The sequence below is a fragment of the Globicephala melas genome, chromosome 11 (assembly GCF_963455315.2).
Source record: "Globicephala melas chromosome 11, mGloMel1.2, whole genome shotgun sequence".
Taxonomy (NCBI): domain Eukaryota; kingdom Metazoa; phylum Chordata; class Mammalia; order Artiodactyla; family Delphinidae; genus Globicephala; species Globicephala melas.
The window spans coordinates 36,989,948-37,016,270 of record NC_083324.2 but is presented as its reverse complement, the minus strand read 5'-3'; the positions used below and the strand labels follow the sequence as shown (position 1 = coordinate 37,016,270).

Sequence of the window (26,323 nt, the reverse complement as noted above, 5' to 3'; positions counted from 1 at the left end):
CTTCTCTCAAACGAGGCTTCTTTTCTTCCCGCAAAGAAGCTGTTGGCTCAGAACCCTCAGAGCAGACTCCCACTTTCATTTCTGATTTTAATAACTAGAATATTTTTTTTCTTGGTCAATCTAGCTAAAGGTTTGTCAGTCTTATTGATCTCTCAAAGAACCAACTTTTCATTTCATTGACTTTCTCTATTTTTCTGTTCTCTATCTTCTAGGTCCTTACCTTGCTGTGGGTCCTTTCCCCAGAAAACTGTCCATACATATCAGAGTCTGCATACACATTCAGTCTTCACAGACCCCTGAAACCCAAGGAACTCCATTTACAAATTTTGGTGCTGAAGGGCTTAAAATTCCAGTGGTCCCTGAAAGATTAAACTGGGTAAAGAACGAGGCATAAGACAAGCAAAGGGACCAGCACTGACAACTCATCAGGCACTGAATCAGTGAGAGCCTCTTGAACTTTATTGTGGTAGGTTGGGTTGGGACCTGAGCATCTGCATTTATCAAAAGCTCCCAGGGAGGCCAGGCTGTTTGTTCTGGTCATGGTTTGAGCAATGAGACTCTAAACAACCACACCCCCTCTAGCTCTGCTTCTCAGGTAAGTTCCCCTCTCCATAAAAGGCATCCCCAGGTAGGCAGGTGTCAACCTTGACTCCTCCCTTCTCTTAACCCCATTTTCAGTTACCAAGACCTGAGATGCCATTTCCTAAACATCTCTGACTCCATTTGTCCATTTGTACCCCCCTCTTCAGTTTAGTTCACCAACGTCTCCTGCTTGGACCGTTGTAGAGGTTCTGTTACCCCCAGGTGTGATCCCCAACCTCCACCTGTGGTGCAATTTCAAATGTAAGTTGTCTTAAATTTTTCTTTTTTCCAAAACAAAAACCAAATTTATTCAGCAGACATTTTAATTAAGAAATCCTATAAATTAGGACCACCACAATTTCAGACACTCCAGTGTGAAGTGTATGTCAATAGCTACATCAGGAGAATGAACAAGACATCGAATCTTTTTAAAAAATTAGTTTAACTCCCTTAAAGTTTGGGGGTGGCACCTTATTTAAAGTGCTTTCAAGTTTCATATGGGTAAAGCCAGAGGTTTCTCCTCTTGGAGAGTCACATTTAAGAAAACGGTTTCGGTCACTCACAAAGAGCTGGTGGCAGGAGGAAACTGAGGGGAGAGAACTCACGAAAGCTCAGGCCCAAAGCTCCATGGAGAGCCAGAACAGAGCAGAAAAACAGCCAGGGTCTCATCCATGCAGTGCAGACATGAGAAAGGGTGGAATACAAAAGGCCGGCCAGGAGGACAGAAGAGAGACTCAAGACTGTTTATGCCTGTTTCTGAGAAAGCTCATGGAACAGCCAAGAGTGGCCTCACAGGAAGAGGAGAAGTTCTGGATAGAAGGAAAGCACAGAAAAAAACAAATAACTCTCCTCACACAACCTTCTCCACCTATGTGTCCTCTGGAGACTCCAAGAGGTAGCAAAGTGCAGACAGGGCTCTTCTTGGAGCAAGAGAAAGAAAAGACACAGGGGTGAGTTAGCTCTCCCAGGAAGCCCACAGCCTTCCACCTAAGCATGTCTTAAACTTTTAATGTGACTTACAAGAGCCTGTGTGACCCTACCCCTGGTCATATTTCTAGCCTTGTTTCTTTGTATCTTACTCATGCATTTCCCTCCTCTTGGCCTTTACCTATCCTGTTCCCCCTACTCAGAATCCTCTTATCCATCTTTCACCCAACTCCCACTTCTGCTCCTGATCTAGCTTGCCTATTCCCTCCCTCCTTTCACCCCAATCTAGGTTGGGAGCCTGCCTGGCCAATCCTGTCTGAATTAGGGCTGTTGTGATGATACCCAAAGCCCCTGAAGCTCCTTTAAGCAAAACAAGGACCTGATTGTAAGGAGAGAAAGGAGGTGGGTATTTTTTGGACTCCACAGCTGGGAACCCTGGTCCTTTCTTCCCTTTCTCCTTTGGGACTCTCAGCCCAGTGCCCTCTGAGTGTTTACTTCATAGCTCTCTGCATCTTTGAAACTTGACTCCAAGTTCTGGGGCCATAAAATCCAATTGTAATTAGGTATTCTCCCTGGGCCAATCAGCTACTGCTAGGGAATTGACGCATAGTACAAACATACTCTATGAGCCTCATTCCTGAGTGGGTGGGTGGTTTTGGAAAGGGGAGTAATGGCTTAGTAGACACCAAAGGTGTCTCCTGCGACCCTTAGGGTATTTACCCTGTGTTTCCCTTTTGCAGTGGTGTAACTGCCTTCTATTGGTCTGCCTCCCCCAGTGGGCACAAGCTCTTAGGGCAGAGGTCAAGTTGTATAACTCTGTCTACAGGGCTGAAACAGAATGACCTAATAAGCATTTGTGGAATGAAGTGCCAAGAAAGCCCAAAGAAAGGACTGGCCTTCAGGTTCATGGAGGCATCACAGAAGAGGTGACTTTGGGCCAGGCCTTAAGCAGAGTAAGTTTACTAACTGGGAGTAGAGGTTGAGCAAGAGGGAATGGTGGCCCTGAGGCCTGAATTGGTGCAACCACATGTTACTGAGCACCCAGTGATGAACAATACATTGAGTGATGTTATGGGAATAGAGTTAGGCCTAGAAATGTGTAAGAAGTAGCTGAAGGGGAGATTAGACTCCTGGAATGTCGAACAAAATGTTTCCTCCTTTGAACCTCTGCTGATAGTTGGTTCTCACAGGAGTTAAGAGTGTACTATAGGGCTTCCCTGGTGGTGCAGTGGTTAAGAATCCGTCTGCCAATGCAAGGGACACGGGTTCGAACCCTGGTCTGGGAATATCCCACATACCGCGGAGCAACCAGGCCCGTGCGCCACAACTACTGAGCCTGCTCTCTAGAGCCCGTGAGCCAAAACTACTGAGCCCACACGCCTAGAGCCTGTGCTCCACAACAAGAGAAGCCACCACAATGAGAAGCCCGCACACCACAATGAAGAGTAGCGCTACCCCGCTTGCCACAACTAGAGCAAGCCCGCGCGCAGCAACAAAGACCCAATGCAGCCAAAACTTAATTAATTAATTAATTTAAAAAATATATATGGTAATTTAAAAAAAAGACAGTATTATAATTATGTTTGTGTGTCTGTATCCTCCAGGAGCCTCAGGGCCTGTGTGCTTTTCATCTTTCTATAACAAATCCCCAGGGTTTTGTTTTGTTTTGTTTTGTTTTAATTGAAACTGAATCCCCTCATGGCAAATGGGGGCTGTGGACAACTCTTAATATTCTGTTCAATACATGTTCATGGAACCCACTCCTGTACCAGACTCTGAGGCTACTGAGATGGACCAATCTGGTCCCATCTGGAAGAGTCAAACACAATTCCAATAAGCATGAGGTAGGTACTATCACCAAGATAATTGCAAAAGTGCAGCTGAGTCTGGGGAATCCCAGCCGATCTCATGTAGAAGTAAGAGCTAATAATTCCTCTAGAAGGAGATGGTGGAATTGACTTAAAACAGCAAAGATGTTGGCCAAAATTTCTCTGAACTAAATAAACCTGCACATAGGTTTAGCACTTTGAAAGTTTGTTTATAGCCATTTTTCTCATTTCTTTCTCACCATTGCAAGCATGTTATTCCCATTTTACAGATGAAGAACCCATCTCAGGGAGGTTAAGTGATTTGTCCAAGGTCATACAGAATGTGAGAGGAGCTGCCTCTGCCTCCCTACCACCAACCCTAAGGAAGAACCCCTCACTGCTTAGAGGAAGTTTCAGCCCCTCCCAGATACTTCCAAGGTCTCTACAGACCTCGGAGTCTGTAAGTGGGGACCATTCTTCCCACCCTATTCAGAAAAATGTGTATTGATCACCTACTACTTGGAAGGCATCATCCCTTCTCCCTTGCTGGAACCTACTCTCAGAAAAGCACCAGCATAACAGTCATTTACCTATAGATTAGTAAACACTTTGTCTTCTCACTGTGCAACGTGAGTATATATATGTATATATATATATATATATATATATATATATACATTCTTAGATCTGTGAATGTATATATTCTTGGATCTGTGTTCAAATTCTAACTCCACCAGTTACCAGCTATGAGATCTCATGTAACTCAACCTCTTTGAGCTTTAGTTTCTTTTATTTATTTATTTTTTTAAATCTTTTTTTAAAAATTTATTTATTTATTTTTGACTGTGTTGGGTCTTAATTGCTGCGCGCCAGCTTTCTCTAGTTCTGGCGAGCAGGAGCTACTCTTCGTTGCAGTGTGCAGGCTTGTTTTTAAAAAATTTATTCATTATTTTTCCTTCGTTGCTGTGTGCGGGCTTTCTCTAGTTGTGGCGAGCGGGGGCTAACTCTTCCATGCGGTGCGCGGGCTTCTCATTGTGGTGGCTTCTCTTGTTGCAGAGCACGGGCTCTAGGCGTGCAGGCTTCAGTAGTTGTGGCACGTGGGCTCAGTAGTTGTGGTACACAGGCTTAGTTGCTCCGAGGCATGTGGGATCTTCCCTTCCCCAGACCCGAACCCGTGTCCCCTGCATTAGCAGACGGATTCTTAACCACTGCACCACCAGGGAAGTCCTGGTGTGCAGACTTCTCGTTGCGGTAGCTTCTCTCGTTGCAGAGCACGGGCTCTAGGCACGTGGCCTTCAGTAGTTGCGGCACGTGGGCTCAGTAGCTGTGTCTAGCGGGCTCTAGAGTGCAGGCTCAGTAGTTGTGGCGCATGGGCTTAGTTGCTCTGCGGCGTGTGGGATCTTCCCAGACCAGGGATCGAACTCGTGTCCCCTGAATTGGCAGATGGATTCTTAACCACTGCGCCACCAGAGAAGTCTCTAGTTTCTTTTAAATTGAGGTAAAATTCATGTAACAAAAAATTCACCATTTTAAGTGAACTACTTAAAAAGAATGTATGTATATATATATATATATACACATATATATATACATATATGTATAACTGAATCACTTTGCTGTACAGCAGAAATTAACACAACATTGTAGTCAACTATATTTCAATAAAATAAACAACACAGTGGCATTTAGTACATTCACAATGTTATGAAATCACATATCTAATTTCAAAACATTTTCGTCACCCCAAAATGAAACCTCATACCCATTAAGTACTTATTCTCCATTGTTCTCCCCCCCACCCCTTTTAGCTCCTGGCAACCACCAATCTGCCCTCTGTCTCTATGGATTTGCCTGTTCTGAATATTTCATATAAATGGAATCATACAATATGTGACCTTTTGTTTCTGGCTTCTTTCGCTTAGCATATTGTTTTCAATATGTTGTAGTATGTATCAGTATTTCTTTCCTTTGTATGGGTAAATACCATTTCACTGTATGGATATAACACATTTTGTTTATCCATTCATCTGTTGATGAACACTTGGGTTTTTTCCACCTTTTGGCTATTGTGAATAATGCTACAATGAACACTGGCATACAAGTATCTGTTTGAGTCCATAGTTTCAATTATTTGGGGTATATACCTAGAAGTGAAATTTCTGGATCATTTTGTAATCCTATGTTTAACTTTTTGAGAAACCATTAGTTTTCCACTGTGGCTGTGCCATTTTACATTCCCGTCAGCAACACACAAGGGTTCCAATTTCCCCATATCCTCACTAACGCTAGTAACTTTCTGGGGGTTTTTTTTTACATTATTATTTTATAATAGCTGTCCTAATGGGTATGAAGTGGTGTATCATTGTGGTTTTGATTTGCATTTTCCAAATGATTAGTGATGTTAAGCATCTTTCTATGTGCTTATTGACCATTTGTATATCTCCTTTGTATATCTTCTTCAAGTTCTTTGCCCATTTTTGAAGTGCCTTGCTTGTTTTTGTTGTTGTTGAATTGTAGGAGTTCTTTATATATTCTGGATATCAATTCCTTATCAGATACATGATTTGCAAATATTACTTCCATTCCGTGGGTTGCCTTTTCACTTTGTTGATAGTGACTTTTGATGTACAGTGGTGTTTCGTGAAGTCCAATTTGTCTATTTTTTCTTTTGTTGTCTGTGCCTTTAGTGTCATATCCAAGAAATCATTGCCAAATCCAAAATCATGAAGCTTTTCCCCTTTGTTTTCTTCTAAGAGTTTTACAGTTTTAGATTTTACATTAGGTCTTTGATCCACTTTGAGCTAATTTTTGTATATAGTGTAAGGAAAGGGTCTAATTTCAATCTTTTGGATGTGGATATCCAGTTTTCCCAGCATCATTTGTTGAAAAGACTGTCCTTTCCCCCACTGAATGATCTTGGCATCCTTATCAAAAATCATTTGACTAGGGCTTCCCTGGGCGCACAGTCGTTAAGAATCTGCCTGCCAACACAGGGAACATGGGTTCAAGCCCTGGTCCGGGAAGATCCCACATGCCATGGAGCAACAAAGCCCATGTGCCACAAGTACTGAGCCTGCACTCTAGAGCCCGTGAGCCACAACTGCTGAACCCGTGAGCCTAGAGCCCATGCTCCACAACAAGAGAAGCCACTGCAATGAGAAGCCTGCCCATAGCAATGAACAGTAGCCCCTACTCGCCACAGCTAGAGAAAGCCTGCACACAGCAACAAAGACCCAACTCAGCCCAAAATAAATAAATAAATAAATTTATTTTAAAAAATCATTTGACTATATGTGAGAGTTTATTTCTGGACTCTATACTATTCCATGACTGTCTTTATGCCAGTACCATACTGTTTTGATTACTGTAGTTTTGTGTAGTAAGTTTTAAAATCAGCTTTGTTTTTTTTTTTCAAGACAGTTTTAGCTATACAGTCTCCCTTGAGATTCCATACAAACTTTGTGATGGATTTTTATATTTCTGCAAAAAATGTTGGGATTTGATAGGGACTGCATTAAATTTGTATATTGCTTTGGGTAGTACTAAAAATCCATGAGCACAGAATGACTTTCTGCTTATTTGTATCTTTAATTTCTTTTAGCAACACTTTAGAGTTTTTTTTGTGTGTGTGTGTACTAGTTTTTTCTCTCTTTAAGTTTATTACCAAGTATTTTATTCTTTTTGATGCTAGTGTAAGTGGAATTGTTTTCTTAATTTCTTTTCATATTGTTCAGTGTTAGTGTATGAATACATAACTGATTTTTGTGTGTGGGTTTTGTATCCTGCAACTTTGCTGAATTCATTTATTAGTTATCACTTTTTTTAATTTTTTGGTGTGGACTCTTTAGAGTTTTCTACATATAAGATCATATCATCTGTGAACAGAAATAATTTTATTTCTTTTTCAGTTTGGATGTCTTTCTTTTTCTTGGAGAGAATGGAATTATTCTCTGTAGAAATTTTTAAAAGCATCTGTTTCTATGACATCTGTCTATTGTCTTGGCAAATGTACATGGTCATTTATCAGGTACTACAGTAAATCTGTGCTGCTTCCCTAGAAGTTGATCAGCAGTATCCTTCACACCCTCCCAGGACCACCCCTGAAATTGATCCCTTCAAGACCATGAAATCTGGGAGCAGAGCTACAGGCTACTTTTCCACTCTCCAGAGCAGTCATCTGGTGGTTCTTACCCAACCTTATGCTTCTCCTGAGCTCTGGTCCTTCTGCCTAGAATTGTCCTTCCCTGAGTCTTCACATGCTTCTCTCTAGCATTCTTGGCATTCAGATTTCAGCTCACAGGTCGCCTCATCAGGGTGGTCTTACCCAATTCTTCCCTCCCTAGACAGCCTCTCTCCCATACAGGTCTCTGGTTTTATGTTCTTTTCAGCACTTATTACAATTTGAAATTATTTTTTACTATTTGTCTCCCCTATTTAGAAGGTAAGCTACTTTAGGGCAGAGACCTGTAATCTCTTGTTCAGTGCTAGATTAGCATCTGAAATACAGTTCGGGGACAACAAATGTCTGAATGAACATCCAGATGGGATGGGTTTTTATTAGTTTCACTTTACAGACCAGAGTACTCCAAGCTCAACTTTGAGTATAGTTCTTCACTTCAGTGCATGGTTATAAGAGTGTCCTGTACTCAAACCCCACCCGTTATGTCCCAGCTTCAGTTTTTCCATCTTTGAAGTGGGGTGACACTTACACATGCCTCATTATGTCGATGTGAGGATCAAATGCATTAATAGCTCTAAAATGCTTACATTTATGCTTGGCACGTCTTATTAGTATTCCCCAGCATCCAGCACAGTGCCTGGTACAAGGTAGGTACCCAATAGGTAATTGCTGAATGGGGAATTTTATGATGCAGCAGCTTTGTCAGGTCTTCAATAGATGCTGGGGTGGATTTTTTTTTCAACCCTCCCAGAGATTATAATCTAGTATAAGAGAAGCAGTGTACAAGGTGAAATTTAAAAAACATCCCAAGAATAGGATGGCCGGGCTTCCCTGGTGGTGCAGTGGTTACGAATCTGCCTGCCAATGCAGGGGACACGGGTTTGAGCTCTGGTCAGGGAAGATCTCACATGCTGTGGAGCAACTAAACCTATGCACCACAACTACAGAGCCTGTGCTCTGGAGTCTGCGAGTCACAACTACTGAGTGTGTGCACTACAACTACTGAAGCCCGCATGGCTAGAGCCCGTGCTCCACAACAAGAGAAGCCACTGCAATGAGAAGCCCGTGCACCGCAAGGAAGAGTAGCCCCTGCTCGTAACAACTAGAGAAAGCCTGCACGCAGCAACAAAGATGCAACGCAGCCAAAAATTAAAAAATAAAGAATAGGATGGCTGTCAAAGAAAGTGAAACAACTATCTGTCACCTTGGAACCTGGTTCAGAGTGATCATGTTTTTTGACATCCAGAAGTGGGAGTGGGTTGGAAATGTGGCTGGTGGAAGAAGGACTGGGCTGGTTTTCATGGAATGAGGAGGAGGTTAAACAGGTGAAAGGAAGAGGGTGTTTTTCCAGGTGTGGGTTCACAGTGATGAAGAAGGCCGAGCTATAGTTTCTGATTAACAAGTCACTGGTGAGTCTTCTCTAATCCCAGCAGGAAGACCCCAGATTTTTAAACCGCACTTGAAGGCAGAGCCATCAATAGGCAGCTATGCATGTAAATCACTCTAAGGATTCCTCCCTAATATAACCCACTTTCCTACTAGTGAATTGGGGGGTAGCATGATTCCCAAAGGTGATTGTGAGGGCATAACATCATTCAAGTTGTCAGAGAAGCTCTCAGAGGGCAAGGAAGCAGTGATGTCACAGAAGGGCAATGGCATCTTGGGAGGCTTCCATCATCAGGGGAGCCAGCCCTGGCCCTTGTTGCTCAACCTCAGTAACAGAGGAGGCAGATAAGTGTGGGTGTCTCTGATAGTTGTGTATTGGGTCTTTTGGGAGAGAGGAGGGAGATAAACAATAAGACTGCTCTCTCAAGTTTCTGCCCAGCTTCACTGGTCTCTTTCTCCTCACTTTGGTCATCTTTAGGACTCTCACCTGAACTTACTTCGACACTTGAGACCAAATCTGCTTTATGTGTCACATGGGTAGTCCAAGCTAAGAGGCCAACTGGTGAAAATGTGGAGCAGGGAGGGGTCGGACCTCAGGTGATCTCAGGATTCTGAGAAAAGTGAACCAGCTTTTGAGGCATCCTTTGTCCTTTAAGATCATAGGATGAAGTTCCCTTACTTGAGGGAGCAGAGAGCCTCCAGAGGTTTTGAGCATGCTGCTTTCTATCTATGAACCTGCTGTTTCCAAATGGTTACCGAAATGTCTTTAGCCAGCTGAGCCCTTTCCTTCCAGAGGATAATGTAAATGGAAATCCATGTGTATACATGTGTGACACAGTGACAAAATTTAATTTAGGTTCAAGTGACTGATCTCAGAGCTTTTCTGGAAAGTCTCTTCAGACAAGGGAGAAAGGTATCAAGGTAAAATTTCCTGAGTCTCAAAAGCCAAGGGGCTAAGTGAGAATGGAAAATCTAAGGACATGTGAAAGCTGTGATACTTTTGGAGCACCTTCTGCAGATCTAAATTCCCATGGATAGTTTGGGAACACACACTTGTATTTGTATAACTTAATTTGTTCCAAAAAATAACTGATATCTAGAGGTGTGAAGGCCCAGAAGAAAAAGGAAGTGGGAAGGAGAAAGGATTTTAAAAATTCATTAATTAACTTATTTTTGTCTGCATTGGGTCTCCTTTGCTGCCCGCGGGCTTTCTCTAGTTGCGGCGAGCGGGGTAGCGCTACTCTTTGTTGCGGGGCGCGGGCTTCTCATTGTGGTAGCTTCTCTTGCTGCGGAGCACGGGCTCTAGGCACGTGGGCTTCAGTAGTTGTGGCACGCTGGCTCAGTAGTTGTGGCTCGCGGGCTCTAGAGAGCAGGCTCAGTAGTTGTGGCGCACAGGCTTAGTTGCTCCGAGGCATGTGGGATCTTCCCGTAACAGGGATCGAACCCGTGTCCCCTGCATTGGCAGGCGGATTCTTAACCACTGAGCCACGAGGGAAGTCTGAGAAACGATTTTTTTATCCTCTTGATTTTATGAGGAAAACAGAACCCACTTTCAGAATTTTTTCATCATCTCGTCAATGTTCACTTCTTGGGATAAGGAGGAGGAGGAGGAAGGGAACCTGGGGCTGTAGTGAAGAAAGCTGACACAGTTCACTCTTCTCGTTAACAGGAGCCCACATGGCAGTAATTCCCAACTTGAGGGAGGAGAACCTGCATCCTTAACTTCCCCCTGAGTGTCAGTGATCAGGAAAGCCCTTTCTTGTCTCCACTTTTTTTCCAGCTTCAGTTAACAGGAAACCGGACGGGAGGGGGTAAAACCTAGAGTTACATGGTGCGCATCAATTTCAGGGGTCCCTGAGAGCTGCGCCTAACCTCTGTAGGAGGCGATAGCAGTAGTAGCAGTCATCATTGGCAGCATCAGCAATGACCGATCCCCAGTGTTGAGCCCCATATCTCCGCACCGGGCACTTCCATCATCTCATCCAATCCTAACAAGCCTCCAGGGTTATCCCCCGGTGAGGATGAGGAGGAACCGAGGCTCAATTGAAGCACTGACTGGTCAACGTGCCTCTCTGGTGGCTAGCGGGGTGCAAACCCATTCTGTCGGACCCACCACTAAAACCATTCCTAGGTTTCCGGCCTGAGATTTCCGTGCCTCATTCATGCCTGAAAAAAGTTATCTGTAGCATAGACGGCTCTGCAGAGGGAGGAGGAATCGCTGTCCACCCGGCGCGGGTCAACAGCGGCCTCCGCTAGGCTCTCAGCGGAACTTTCCTGTCGGCGGCGCATGTTCCCGTCCGGGCGGCCGGGCGCGCGGGCCGAGAGGGGGACGCTTTCTGGCGCGGACCGCCAGCGGAGGCTGCGAGCGCCGCCGCAGGAGAAGACCGACGCTCAGCCGGAGCCAGCCCGCGGCGCCCGGGCCTGGCCGGCTGCTTCCCTCCACCCCAGACGCCGCTGCCGCAGGCACTGCCAAGGCGGGCGCAGAGGAACGCTCGGCCACTCGGCCCTGCCCGGCCCGGCGCGGCCCGGAGCCGCGGCGCGGGAGGTGAGTGCGGGTGCCGGCCCCCGGCTCCCTGCTCGGGCCGCCGGGACCCGCAACAATGGGGGCGGAGTGGAGACGCGGCCCGGGCCCCTGGCGCTCAGCGGCCTGGGTCAGCAAGCGGGTCCCGGCAGCCCAGGCCTTGGGGCGCTGGATCCGACCTAGGGAACTCCAGTGGCCGGAGGCTTGGCGGGGGTCTTCGCCTCCACCCGGGGCCGTGTTGGCTTGGTATTTAGAATTTTTGTAGCCGGGAAAGGGAGTTATAGGGGCACGGAGACTTAACTCTAGAGGCGTGCGCTCTTAGCGCCTGATGCAGACGCCCTGGAGGCTGGCCATAGCGGGTGGATTGGGGGGAGGATGCGTTTGGAATTCTAGGGGCCTTGATGTGCCTGGTCCCTAAGGCGAATCGAGATGCGTCTCTCCCTGCCCTCCTCCCCAACCCCTCCACGCCCCCAGGTCCGTGAACTTGGCAGACTGGGATCAGACAGGGGAGAAAGAGTATTGAGTATTTAGCTTCTCTGAGGTAATCGGTGATTAGTTCCTGGAAAGGCAGGAGCTCAGCTGGGCACAGGGGAGTTGAGCAAAGGGCTGGATTCTCCAGGGCCCAGCATTCTGGAGTTGAGTGGTTCTCAGGTAGGGAACTTGTCGCAAGAATGTCTCGGTGAGTAGTGTTGGCTACCTTGGAGTTAGGGTGAAGCCGGAGTTGTGAATTGGAGAGTATAGAGTAGGGTTGGTAGGCTGCTGAAGTTGGAGAATTAGCTTTTTGTGGGCCATGGTGGTAGCAGCCTGTGAGACGAACAAGGGGCCTTTGCAGAGTGGGCTTTCTGATAGAGAATGACCTCTTACTGAGGGGGAGGGGTGACTCAGATCTTAGAATTCCTGTCCCTTGCTAGTGGATGTGGCTGACTGTGTTGGTGGCTGGGCACTGAGGTAGATGGTGCTGGAAGGAGCGTTTGGGGGCTGAATTGAGTTTCTTCCTGAATAGAAGACAGTGTGGACCATTCCTTCTTACTCAAAGTCAGAATGGTAGCTGTCATTGACGGTGTTTTAAGTAAAGAATTTCTTTGTGGTATTTGGATCCAAAGCTTTCCTCTGTTCATTTATTTTCTCCTTTGTTTTTGAATTGTGACTCATACTTTCTTTTCAGCACTATGGCTGTTGTTTATGATGATAGACAAACTTAGACAGTATAATATATATAAATTCTAGGGATTTTTCAGTCCAATTCTAAATCTACATTAAGAGCCTCTTTTCACTAATTTATGTGTCATTGTTTAATGTATGCAACTCTAGAGAGGGATGTGAAAACTCTAACAGTTTATGTTGTTAAAAGTTCTTTATATCCCTAAACTTCATTTTCTCCTACTACCGTGAAGTCATTACGTTAAATCTGTTAAATCTTAGTGACCGTCATTTTAACTCTCCCAGGACATTATCTTCACTAGAAGTGTTGTCTGTCTGGTCTGTACACTGTGTCTCATCTGTATCATTGAAAGGCAATGTGCAAACTCCAAATAGCTGAGGCCTGCATCTGTGCACCAGAGCTCTCTCTATGTAGTATTCAGGCAAAAGTTGGTGTGTTGTCTATAGATGAGATATCAAATCTCATATGAAAAAAAAGTGTCAGAATCATTGCACTTTCAGAGTTTGTTTAGAGTGTTAGGAGTTGTATTGCCTCATTGGAGTATATTAGAGTATAAATTTTCGGGTGAGATGTGAGGTAATTCTGACTATTTGTAGTTGTACTGATGGTTCTGGGGATTGTTTTTCCCCTTAATCTTTAAAAAATCATATATTTCCCTTGCACTGTATTATTTCTGTCTGTCTCTTTCTCTTAAGTTTTCTATCTTAAGTAACTCATTCTTTCATAAACCAATATCTATTGAATTATGCCAGGCACTGTGTTGGGCACCTCTACAATGGTGATGTTTTTCATGTTTTAATAGTAATAGTTCATATTTCAGAAGTGGCTATAGGTCTATGAAGGAAGAAGTGATTCAGGCATATCAAGCTTTTAATCAGTAAAACCATTGAATAAAGTTTTTAAAAAGTATTGATTTTGACTAGTGACAATTGATTATCCTCATATATTTCCATGGGAAAAGTTCACAATGGTATGGGGTTGTTTTTGCTTTGTTTTATTTACATACACCTGTTAACTTTAAGTATGCCTGTAGACAAGCCACAAGGTAAACATTTTGTTGCTGTGTGTGTCTTGATGAGCTATGATTTACAAATACTGTATATGTGCTTAGGTTCCCCAGGAAGCCATCACACTTTCCTTCCCACTGTGGTTTTGGGAGCATGAAGGCGTTGCTTACTCCCTTTGTCTGGTTCACTGTATGTAGGCTGGGAGTGTCTGCTGATGTCTTGGAGTGCTGTCTCCTAGAACAGGAGGAATAAGATTGAGGTAAGGCTCAGCCTGTTTGAAATTCCTTGCCTCTTAATTATTACTGCATAAATTATATTTGAATGCTTTTTTGCTTTAATTGTTAATCTCCATTCCTATCTAGTTAAATGAACTTCTGTCCTTTGCTCTATTCTCTATTTCTCTGTATGTATTTTGGCCAAAAATAAATGAAGAGGTTTAAAATCAAGACACTTAGATAATAAATAAATTCTTTGAAGTCTCTTTCATTTTTCCATCTGGAATATTCACTTGATCAAATAAAATGAAAACTTTATTTTGTTGCTTTGAAGGCAAACTGACTGCTGAAAAATGTTTTGACTACCTCTTAGTCAGATGGATAACCTCAGAAACTCTTGGAAAGAAAGCTTAGAGTGTTTGATTTCTTTGGAAAGATTCTGAGGTGTCTAGTACAATGGAAAGAGCATGATCTTTGGGGTCATCCCATCTCTACCTCTTGCTTGCTTTTTGACCTGCGTAAGCTGTTAACCTTTCTGAGCCTTGTTTTTTAATTTAATTTTTTTCAGTCTGTGAAATGGGGTTAAAATAACCTCTGCAGGTTGTAGTGAGGACTGGAGATGAGGGCCTGGTGCTTAATGGGTGGTCAGTGCTTGCTGTTAGTAGTAGGTTGTGTATATCATTATGTGGGAGTTACTGTTCTCAGTAGTATTAGTAATAGGCGTGTGGCTGGGTGCTATGCATGGATGAGAGGTTCAGTTTCCTTGTCTGGTGAGGAAGGCAGCCTTCTGTCTACACCTGTTGGCACCCTGGACAGGTGAGAGAATTGTTGAGGTAGTCTTTATCCAGTACTGGTGGCCGGGAGTCAACACTATAAAGTCCAAGGTCATTCCTGGCACTGGTAGGTTTTTTCCTGGCAGTTTCTATGCAGAAGCCAGGAGGTAACTGTTTGGCATGTCCTTGTTTTGGGAACAGTGGGCATCCCCAGTGACAGAGTGCTGGAGTATGCCAGGCAGCATATTCTGTGTGGCCCCTGATCAGAATATTTCTCTAGCTTTCTTCTGTTGGCATCATATACCTGACTTTGGTCTTTTTGCCTGGAAGGCTCCAGATGCTGGAGAGATTTGTCGTCTTTCTCTAATTTGGGCTAGTTTGATAGAATCTAGCACTCTGTTCAGAAATGTTTTTGATGAACAGAAGGTTCACAGGCTTTGTTATAGAATTGTTCAGTTTTATTTTTTCCCTGTGAGAGGGGGAAAAAAAAGTAGAGAGAAAAATAAGTATGAGCCAGACAGAAATGATTCAAAATAACTGGCCCTAAATCTCTTCCAGTCTTCCATAGTCAAATTCCCCCTCCATTTGGGGTGGTCTTTAACTTCAGTTAAAAGTAAATAATACTCCCCTGGCCTCAAAATACACGAACATCTAGATCCTGATATATCTCTACTTCAACATCTCACAAAGACCTTTATGACCTGGCCTCTTTGGTATCTTCCTTTCTAGTCCTCTTCTGCCACAATTCCTCTGTCACTTTATTTTTTTATTTTTTTATTTTTTTTTTTGTACAGTACGCGGGCCTCTCACTGTTGTGACCTCTCCCGTTGCGGAGCACAGGCTCCGGATGCGCAGGCTCAGTGGCCATGGCTCACGGGCCCAGCTGCTCCACGGCATGTGGGATCTTCCCGGACCGGGGCACGAACCCGTGTCCCCTGCATCGGCAGGCGGACTCTCAACCACTGCGTCACCAGGGAAGCCCTCCTCTGTCACTTTAGGCTCCAGTTATAGTGAGCTCCTTGAATGTCCCAGCATTCTCAGGCTATTTCTCCTACTAATTTTCCCCCTGTTCTAGTGCTTGTTTGACTCTTAGGCTTGAATTTACTAGGAATTCAGGCACCATCACTTAAAACTCTTCCTTGATTCTTCCCAGATTAGGCTGAATGCCTTTCCTTTGTATGGCATTGCAATCTGTGAAAGCTTCTTTCATAATCACTGTACTCTTAACTTTGGGTATTTTTGTGTGTTTTCTGTGCCTATGTTGTGACCTACGTGAGGGCAGGACCTCGTCTTGTTTAACTCTATATCCCAGTATCTAAACATTTCTGATACAGAAGTAGCTACTCAATAAATGTTTAGTGAAGAAATGAATGACCTCTGCATGTAAAATATCATGAAATCATTCCTTGTGGAGCTGGTGATGTGATGAGAGTTCTGATTTCATGGGTGCCTCAGACCCTGGCTGAAGCAGTGCTTCTGCCTTTGTATTTCCAGGTTGCTAAAATACATAATACGTAATTTTGCTGTGAAAATGTGTTCCTTATTCCATATGTTTATGGTTTTGATGCTGGGGAGCTATTACTTGCTCTCTTTGGGTCTTGGCAAAAGTTTCCCTTGGAAGAGAATGTGACAGTTCTTTATGGGTATTATCTAGATCTTCCACTGGCCATTTACTGCTCTGAGCAATTTGTCCTCGTGTGAAGAACAGTGACTAGTCAGCTTGGGCTGCAAGGTCTCTAGACAGCTACTTCCAGCCTGGGTGTAGGTAATGGATTTAACACTAGGATGTTGTGACTTTTGTCAGCTGATGGACTTTTTGAAGATCCAGCTGAGCTCAATGTGGCCATATTCAGGATATAAGATCATTTGCCCAAACTTTATTTAGGAATTTGAACTCAGTGATTATGAAATTATCTGTATTAGTCCTTTGTTCAGCCTAATACTGTACTAACACTGAAATTGATATATTAGTTCTTTGTTAGGAAGCTCTGTGTTCTGAGTTATTAACCTAGAAGTAATGGAATTGTGCCAATTCATTTAATCACCCTCTTGGTTCTTCTTAGTGGTAAAATAACTTGAGAATATACTACCTAAATTACTTTGAATTAATTTTCATGGTTGATCAGACCACATAGGAATCCCACTGTCCAGGTATAAGGAACTCTATTGAAGCCTACCTAATGCGGTTATTCTTTCATGTAGGTGACAAACATAACAGACTGAAGAAAAGGGAAGCATGAAAAGTAACTGTAGTTAAAGATAAAAATTGACATGAGATAAAAAGGAAAACTGAGACAAAGCATAAGGCACTTTAAATGTGGCAAGCAACTGTTAAATTGAAGAAATTTGTGAGCAGTGTTGAAATCTTGTGAAGAAAATTGTTATATAGGTTAAAAGCAATAAAAACATGGACAATTTCAGCCAGCATAGGCACATTGAAGGTGCTAGCACCCATTTATGGTTTTATAGCACCATTGATGAAAGTGATATATAGGTAGAATTGAAAAATGTTTGCTTTACTATGATAAGTATACGTATACCTTTCATATGTATGATATTATTGTTTCATAAAACACTTTGATGTACATTTTACTTTACTACATCCTCCCAGCAACACTGTTAGGCAGATATCCCCATTTTATAGATAAAGAAGCAAACACAAAGAGGTGAAGTGGCTTGCTTTCAAGTTCACAAAGACAATAAGAAAAAAAGGTGGGACTTGATGCCAGGTTTTCTAAGTTTAGGGCCTTTTTTAACGTCCTCATGAGATATTGTTAGGGCTTCGGTTTGGGGGTGACAGTCACTCCTTATTCCAGGCTTCTGGCCAGTAGAGGATACACACAAAGAAGGTAGTGCCACACAGGGAGTAGAGCTTCTGCTCTATTAACAGCAGCCTAGTAACTCTGCAAGAGCTGGGTGTGGGGGGAACCTAGATGGAGCCTCCACCTTCCTCACAGATCCCTTACGGGTTATGAGAAACACCCAAAACCAGGTGGAGAGTTTTTGCCCTTGAAGCCCAGTGACACAAATTGGGATCTTCCTCCTAATGTGATGATGTTTAGAAATTGGAAGAAAAATGGAAATTTGGGAAAGAATCCTTTAAGTGTGATTCTGGATTGAGCTTAGTCTCTTTGTTCTCATTGTGCCATCCACTCTCACTGTCTTCCCCCACCCTATCTCTCTACCTTTCTCTTCTCTACTGTTTCACCCACCTCCCACCTTAGTTTGGATGCTGGTTTGCCATGGTCCACAGTTACATTGCTGCCCTCCCCAGGTCTGAGAACCTGCTTGAGCCTTTGCACTCTGCCAGTTGCCAACCCTGAATTCTCTCCCCTGGCTTCTTTCGCTGCCCCTAGGCTGCCCAGTGTTTCTGGGGAGTCAGGAAAATGGGCTGCTTTGGTTGTCAGCAGTTCCCACTGCCTCACTTCAGTTGAGCTGCCTCTGCCCCTCCGGGTGCTCTTGTGCTGCATTCTCAGGGTCCCAGTTCCCACAGCAGCTGCTTGCACGTTTTGCAAGGCTGTTTTTCCCTCAGGCCCTAGACCTGCTCTCTGTCTGCCTCATTCTTGACCTGTGACTTCACTTTAGGGCTTGTGCTCACTAATTTTTTCCCCTTTCCTTTCTATTATGGCACTTTCATTACTCTTGCTTTTGGAAATTCCTTGACTTTTTTCCTGATTATGCAAGTAATATATGAGCACAGTAAAATTAAGGCATTTTTATTTTTTTAAAGTTTTTTCAGTTTACCCTTCCCCCTCCCCGGAGGCATTTTTAAGTAAGGAAAGGAACCCATAATCCCATGTCTCAATGTTAACCACTATCATGAATTTGGTTTATATATATCCACACTTTTTTCCACCGTGTATGCTGACATGGATGTATTTGTGCTTCTGTATGTGTGTGAGATAAAGTAATTCCTTTTTACAGAAATGGAATAACAGTATATCTACTTTTCTATAATTTGCTTTCTGTCTTCATGTAATGCCTTTATTTTGGGCATTTTCCCATGTTTCGGACACATATCTATCTTTTAATAGTTACGTAGTTAATTTCTATCAATTTTCCTAGTCCCCTGGTGATAGCCATTTGTTTCTTTTTCTCTGCAGTTACAAGCATCCTTGTAAATATATCTTCGTATTTTCTGTACTCTGTATACTTCTTAGGATAAATTCCTACAAGTGGAGTTTCTGTGTCAAAAGTTATGCATGTTTAAAATTTTACTAGATATTATCACATAACTTTTTTTTTTTTTTTTTTTTTTTTTTGCGGTATGTGGGCCTCTCACTGTTGTGGCCTCTCCTGTTGCGGAGCACAGGCTCCCGGCGCGCAGGCCATGGCTCACAGGCCCAGCCGCTCCGCGGCATGTGGGATCTTCCCGGACCAGCCCGTGTCCCCTGCATCGGCAGGCGGACTCTCAACCACCGCGCCACCAGGGAAGCCCTGTCACATAACTTTTGAAAGATTATATCAATTTATATTTCTCCTCTAACACTGAACATTGTCAATAAGTTTAATCTTTGACAATTAAAACCTAGATAACTTTTATTTACATTTCCTTAAATGTAAGTGATGAGCATCTTTTCATGTTTTTGTTTCATATATAGATTGATTGATCAATTAATTGATTACTCAGTTATCTTCTTTCTATCATCTTCCTATCCTCCCTCCCTCCCCTTTTTGTTTTTACCTACATACAAGGTAGAACCATGTAACTTGACCTCTCATGCCATCCTAGCCCTCTCCTTCCTGTCCCTTTTATCTAAAATGCAGTTTTACTGCCATTTCCTCACTACTTGCTTTATCTATATCTCTTAATCCTTTGTGGTCTGGCTTCTGGTCCTGTTTTTCTCCTGAATACTATCTCTGAGTGAATTCCTTGTTGCCCAGACAAAAATTTTTTTTTTGATGTTTGTTCTCCCTTGTTTTGACTAATTCCCCATTCCCTACCATCTTTGCAGGGAGGGAAGCTGCATATGAGTGGACTTTTTATTATGGAAAATTTCAAACATACAACAGCAGGGAGTATAGTATAATGAACCCCATGGACCCATCACTCAATTTCAATAGTGACCAATATTTCCCCAATTTTTTCTTTCAATTGTCCTTCCCACCTTTTTTTGCTGTTATTGGCATATTTTAAAGCTAAATCTCAGACTTTGTCACTGAGTATGTGTCTCTAACTAATAAGAATATTTTTTTCTTAAACACCATTACCTTGCCATTTTCTACCCTGATAAAAATTAACGTTTCCTTAATAGTGAGGACTTGATATATAATCCTGGCTCTGATACTTGCTGTTTAACTTGGGCAATTTTTAAACTTGTTTTCTCATCTTGAAATGCAGTGAGATAATGATGATAATGCTGCCTAATAGGGTGGTTGTGAGGTTACCTCATTTATTCTCATATGAAGTGCTTAGCACTGTGCTTTACCTACGTGGGGGCTCAAACATTTTTTGCATTTACTCTGTCTTCATCTATCCATTCATTCAGCAGATATTTATGGAACACATATCTGTCAGCTGAAGAGGAGACAGTGACCTTGGCTTCTAAGATTCTGCACTATCCTGATTCTCTGCCTGCCTCTCAGATGTTTAAAAACCCCTTCCTTTTTCCTCCTGGATGTGGATGTAACCCAGGTTTGTTGTTTTTCCTTTTCTATTCCCTCTGTAGCCTGACCCTCAGAAATCTAGCTCTTTCACTCCCACCACTTCAGGCTATCCAAGTGACTCAATTCTATAACCCTGGTTTCTTTACCAAGCAACAAACCCACATTTCATCCTGGCTTTTAGACATGTCTTTCTGGTCATGGGAATGAGTGTAAAGTGCCCTGAACTGAGTCTGCCCACCAGGGCTTCACTCAATCTTGCCACTAACTCCATGGCTTGGGCAGTTCAGTCACCTCTCTTGATCTTGGTGTCCTCAGTCAGAAGGATGGTAGGGCTGGATTAGAGTCTGAAGTCCTGTGCAGCTTTAAAATCCTCTCAGCTGTGAGAAGGTGGTTTCAGAAATGTCTTGCTCAGCATATGTGGGACCACATGCATCATTCTACTCCCCAAACAAGTTTCTGGCCTTTCCCATCTGGCCTCTCTCAGGATATCCAGGCTTCATCCTATGGCTTTTCCCTTTCATTTGTCTTCAACATAGGGCCAGTTATCTTGTGGCTAGTTCTTCAGTTAATCCTGACTCCTGGCTCTTCCAGAAACATACATTTAGCACTTTTCAGCTTTGTGTCTGCATTCACATTGTTTTCTTTGGCTGTTCTATTCACATTGTTTCTCCTGAACCTGTGTTCTGGCCGATTGAATTTCTGACCATCTTTCTAGACTAAGTTCAGGTGACAGCTTCATCCACATTGGAAGTGAGTCCTCCCTCTTCTGACTCTCATGACTGGCAGTGCATCAGTAACATTTCACAGTATGCCTGGTGCTTCAGCTATTTGTGTGTGTAAGCTTTTCTTCCCTCCTAGTGTAATCTTCTTGAGGATGGGTACCACGTTTACACTGCGTGTAATTTTGCATCCTACAGTGTCCAGCACAATTCTTTGTACTAAGAGTTTGCAATAAATACTGATTGAATAAGTGACTGAGCTAAAGTAGACTTTGCTTCAAGTTAAGAACACTTAAGGAAATGTTTTTATTTTATTTATTTTTTATTTTTTTGCAGTACGTGGGCCTCTCACTGTTGTGGCCTCTCCCGTTGCGGAGCACAGGCTCCGGACGCGCAGGCCCAGCGGCCATGGCTCACGGGTCTAGCCGCTCCTCAGCATGTGAGATCTTCCCGGACTGGGGCACGAACCCGTGTCCCCTGCATCGGCAGGCGGACTCTCAACCACTGCACCCCAGGGAAGCCCTTTATTTATTTTTTAATAAATTTATTTATTTTTGGCTGCATTGGGTCTTCGTTGCTGCACGCAGGCTTTCTCTAGTTGCAGTGAGTGGGGGCTACTCTTCATTGCAGTGCGTGGGCTTCTCGTTGCGGTGGCTTCTTTTGTGGCGGAGCACGGGCTCTAGGCGCATGGGCTTCAGTAGTTGAGGCACGCAGGCTCTAGAGCGCAGACTAAGTAGTTGTGGCACAAGGGCTTAGTTGCTCCACGGCATGTGGGATCTTCCCGGACCAGGGCTGGAACCCATGTCCCCTGCATTGGTAGGTGGATTTTTAACCACTGCGCCACCAGGGAAGCCCAAGGAAATGTTTTTAAACCTAAAAGGCCGAGCTTTTGAAATGGTACTAATTCCTTGACCTCAAAATTCAAAGAATCCTCTGCTTTCCTGTCCTATCTCAGAGTTGGGAAGATTTTCCAACTCTTGGGGTAATACAGTTTAGCTTCTCCAAAGCATAGCTGGTCATACTACATACTGTCATCATGGAGTAGCTAAAGGTAATCACCAACATTAATTGAAAGCTAACTTACTGTGTGCTAGGCAATATGCTAATTATTTTTTTCACTTAATTAAAAAAAAAATCTTACATATGTACTGTTATTCTTCTCATTTTATAAATAAAGAAATCTAGGTTTAGAGAAATTAAGTAACTTCTTTAGTATTCCTTAGATACAAAGTGGCAGTGCTGGGACTCTGACCCAGGCCATCTCGTCCCAGAGCCTTTATTCTTCCCTGGTGTGCTGCTTTCCTGTCCAAAGCATGTTTACTACCAGTTGGCTCTTTTATGTTTATTTTCTAGCACTTATCAAATATCTTGCATGGATTTTTTCATTTCTCCCCACCAAACCAGCTATCCCTCTACTGTTCTTTCTGATTTTGGTGAAGGGTATGACAGACTTCAAGCCTCAGATTCATATATAAGTTTTCCTTTTCCTTCCTGTGACTTTTCCTTGCTAATGCCTTACCCCTTCTCCACTCTTTCTGGTTTCTTTCCTCTTAACCCAGGGCCTTCTCTCATTTTTATAGTCCTTCTGAAAGCGTTGTCTATCACCCATTTCTCTCCAGTTAAAAATCCTTCTGCTTTTCCTGTAGCTGGGGTTCCTAAAGCCAGTTTTCAAATAGTGCTCCACATAGTTACCAGTGTTCTTTTTTTTTTTTTTAATATTTATTTATTTGGTTGCATCAGGTCTTAGTTGAGGCAGGCAGGCTCCTTAGTTGTGGCATGCATGTGGGATCTAGTTCCCTGACCAGGGATCGAACCCGGGCCCCCTGCATTGGAAGTGTGGAATCTTAACCGCTGCACCACTAGGGAAGTCCCACCAGTGTTCTTTTTAAATTGGGAATTCAGATGATGCCACTTCCCTGCTTGAGACCCTTTAGTGGCTCCCACTGGGGGCACATGGACTGTGGGAAGGATTGCATGGAGACAGATACTGAGGCCACTTCTGAGCTCAGCAGAGAAGGGCTCGATGGCATAATAGTTATGTCTGCCAGAGGTGCAGACAGGAGAGTGGTGCCAAGTGCCACATATTTGCCAATTTTTATATAGGACGAAGTTCAGACTCCTAAACAAAGTCCTCCGGAGACTGCTGGATCAAGATCTGGCCTGTCTACTTCTCACAGTTTCCCCATTTACTCCCCCAGCCTCTATTCCTATGGAACTGTACTTCTGCATATGTCATTTCCTCTCTCTGAATGACTTCATCAGTCTCTTCTTTTTTTTTTTGAATTTTATACAGCAGGTTCTTATTAGTTATACATTTTATACGTATTAGTGTATACATGTCAATCCCAATCTCCCAATTCATCACACCACTGCCCCACCACCCCCGCCACTTTCCCCCCTTGGTGTCCATACGTTTGTTCTCTACATCTGTGTCTCTATTTCCATCCGTCTCTTTTTAAGGAAAGAAGAGATTGTCCTTTGACGTTCAGATCTGTTGCCTCCTCTGAGAAGTCTTCACCAGCCTTTCCAGGCAAAATTATTTCCTTCTCTGTCCTGTAGAACCTTTTCCTTCCTCCCTCCCTCCCTTCCTTTGAAATATAATTCACATACCATAAATTTCCACCATTTTAAAGTGTTTTAATTCAGTGATTTTTAGTATATTCACAAGGTTATGCAACCATCACCACTATATAATTCCAGAACATTTCCTTTCTTTTTTTTGTTTTTGTTTTTTGATTAATTATTTTATTTATTTATTTTTGGCTGCGTTGGGTCTTCGTTGCTGCGCGCAGGCTTTCTCTAGTTGCGGCAAGCGGGGGTTACTGTTCGTTGTGGTGTGCGGGCTTCTCATTGTGGTGGCTTCTCGTGTTGTGAGCATGCGCTCTAGGCGCACAGGCTTCAGTAGTTGTGGCACGTGGACTCTAGAGCGCAGGCTCAGAAGTTGTCACCCATGGGCTTAGTTGCTCCGCGGCATGTGGGATCTTCCCAGACCAGGGTTCGAACACTGTGGCCCCTGCATTGGCAGACAGATTCTTAATCATTGTGCCTCCAGGCAAGTCCCAAAACATTTCTTTTCTGCAAAAAGAAACTTGCGCTCATTAAGTGGCCACTCCCTAATTCTTCCTTCCCCCTACCCACTGGTAACCACTAATCTACTTTCTGTTTCAATGGTTTTGCCTATTCTGGGCATTTCAGATAAATGGAATCATATAGTATGTGGCCTTCTGTGACTGGTTTGTTTCACTTAGCATAATGTTTTCAAAGTTTGCCCATGCTGTAGAATGCGTTAGTACTTCCTTCCCTTTTATTGCTTGATAATATTCCACTCTATGGATATGCTACATTCTGTTTATCTAGTCATCAACTTTAGTCATATGTTATACTTACCAGATTGCTCATCTTATGTGTTTATGTATCTGTGTCAGTTGACTGGATGATTCCTGGAGGGCTCCAATCATCACTCTGTGACCAGGGTTCTCTCATCTCTGTATCTTTAGTACCTACCAGTACTGGTCAATACTAGGTGCTTAGTCAGTACTTATTTATTTTATTTTATTTTTTAATAAATTTATTTATTTATTTTTGGCTGCATTGGGTTTTTGTTGCCGTGAGCGGCTTTCTCTACTTGTGGCACGTGGGCTTCTCATTGCGTGGCTTCTCTTGTTGCGGAGCACAGGCTCTAGGCATGCGGGCAACAGTAATTGTGGCATGCAGGCTCAGTAGTTGTGGCTCGTGGGCTCTAGAGCACAGGCTTAGTAGTTGTGGCACATGGGCTTAGTTGCTCCATGGCATGTGGGATCTTCACGGACCAGGGCTCGAACCTGTGTCTCCTGCATTGGCAGGTGGATTCTTAACACTGTGCCACCAGGGAAGTCCCAATCAGTACTTATTGATGAATCATTTTATCTCCCTTTCCAGAAAACCAGACACTTTCTGCCTTTTCAGTGCACCTCAGATCCAAGTCATGACTCCTGTGTGGAATGTCTTCTCCTCCCCCCCTCACTTGTCTAATTCTGCCTTGCTTCAGGGGTTGCCTCAAGATTTGCCTCCTCCGGGCTTCTCATTGTGGTGGCTTCTCTTGTTGTGAGCACACGCTCTAGGCGCGCAGGCTTCAGTAGTTGTGGCGCGTGGGCTCTAGAGCGCAGGCTCAGTAGTTGTCGCCCATGGGCTTAGTTGCTTTATTAAGTGCTTAATGCACTTAATAAAGTGCATTTATTAAGGCACTCAATAAATGTAATCTTACCTATGTCCTTAAGTAGATTGACACTAAGCCTAACAACACTAAGATTCCCTTTTTTCACTCCCAATAAAAAAGTGCTTTAATTTTTTAATGGAATTATAGCTAACATTTTACCTTGCTTAAATTGCAGAAGGAAGAAAAAGAGAGAGTAAGAAAAAATGATTGATTGATTGATTTTAATATTTATTTATTTGGCTGCACCGGGTTGTTTTTGCGGCATGTGGGATCTTCATTGCTGCTTGCGGGATCTTTAGTTGCGGCATGTGGGATCTAGTTCCCTGACCAGGGATCGAACCTGGGCCCCTGCATTGGGGGTGCAGAGTCTTAACCACTGGACCACTGGGGAAGTCCCCAGAAATAATGATTTAAATAGTGGGGTAATTTATACTCACCATTTTACTCCGTGAGTACCCAAAGGCAGTGGATGTAGTCAGTGCTGTTAGTTAATAAGATTGACAAAACTTATAAATGTAAAGAATTCTTGACCATTGGCAGAACAGAAATTGTTTAGGTGGTGTGGTGATGAGTTGGTAAGTATTCACCGGTGAGGGGATGGGGAGGAAAAATTGAGGACCAATGAAGAATTGCTGAACTGGTCCAAGCAGCAAGATACATGAGAGGTTTAATTTCTGAATATTATATGCTTTTGGAAATATTTTTGGTATATTCATCTACAGGAATGCATACATAAAACTATTCATACTGTATTTATATGTGGACAATAGAAAAGACTTTTCAAGGGTGACTTTAACTATTGATGATCTTTTCTTTTTTTTTTTTTTTTTTGTGGTACGTGGGCCTCTCACTGTTGTGGCCTCTCCCGTTGTGGAGCACAGGCTCTGGACGTGCAGGCTCAGTGGCCATGGCTCACGGGCCCAGCCGCTCCGCAGCATGTGGGATCTTCCCAGACCAGGGCACAAACCCATGTTCCCTGCATCGGCAGGCGGACTCTCAACGACTGTGCCACCAGGGAAGCCCTGATGATCTTTTTTACGTGCTGCTTTAGGCCCTCATGTGAGCCCTGCCTAAGATGGGGTCCTTGTAATAGATACCCAGTGAACTTTTGTTGGCAGTGTGAGAGCTTGCCCTGTTGGTCACTGGATATGGCTATGGATAAAAGCAGTCACAGCCTGAAAAATACGATGCAGCTCAGGAGGGGGATGAGGTCAAACAGGATTTGTTCACTGATGGTTTGA

At 43.5% G+C, this 26,323-nt stretch overlaps 1 protein-coding gene across 1 annotated transcript in view; it reads left to right on the top strand.

The window, feature by feature from the left end:
- The first annotated feature begins 11,255 nt into the window (after window positions 1–11,255).
- RAD54L2 (RAD54 like 2) overlaps window positions 11,256–26,323 on the top strand; it is an 87,698-nt gene continuing 72,630 nt past the window's right edge. The window contains exon 1 of the mRNA XM_060308319.1: window positions 11,256–11,428. The gene's annotated coding sequence lies outside the window, so the exon portion shown is untranslated. The remainder of the gene's footprint in view (window positions 11,429–26,323) is intronic.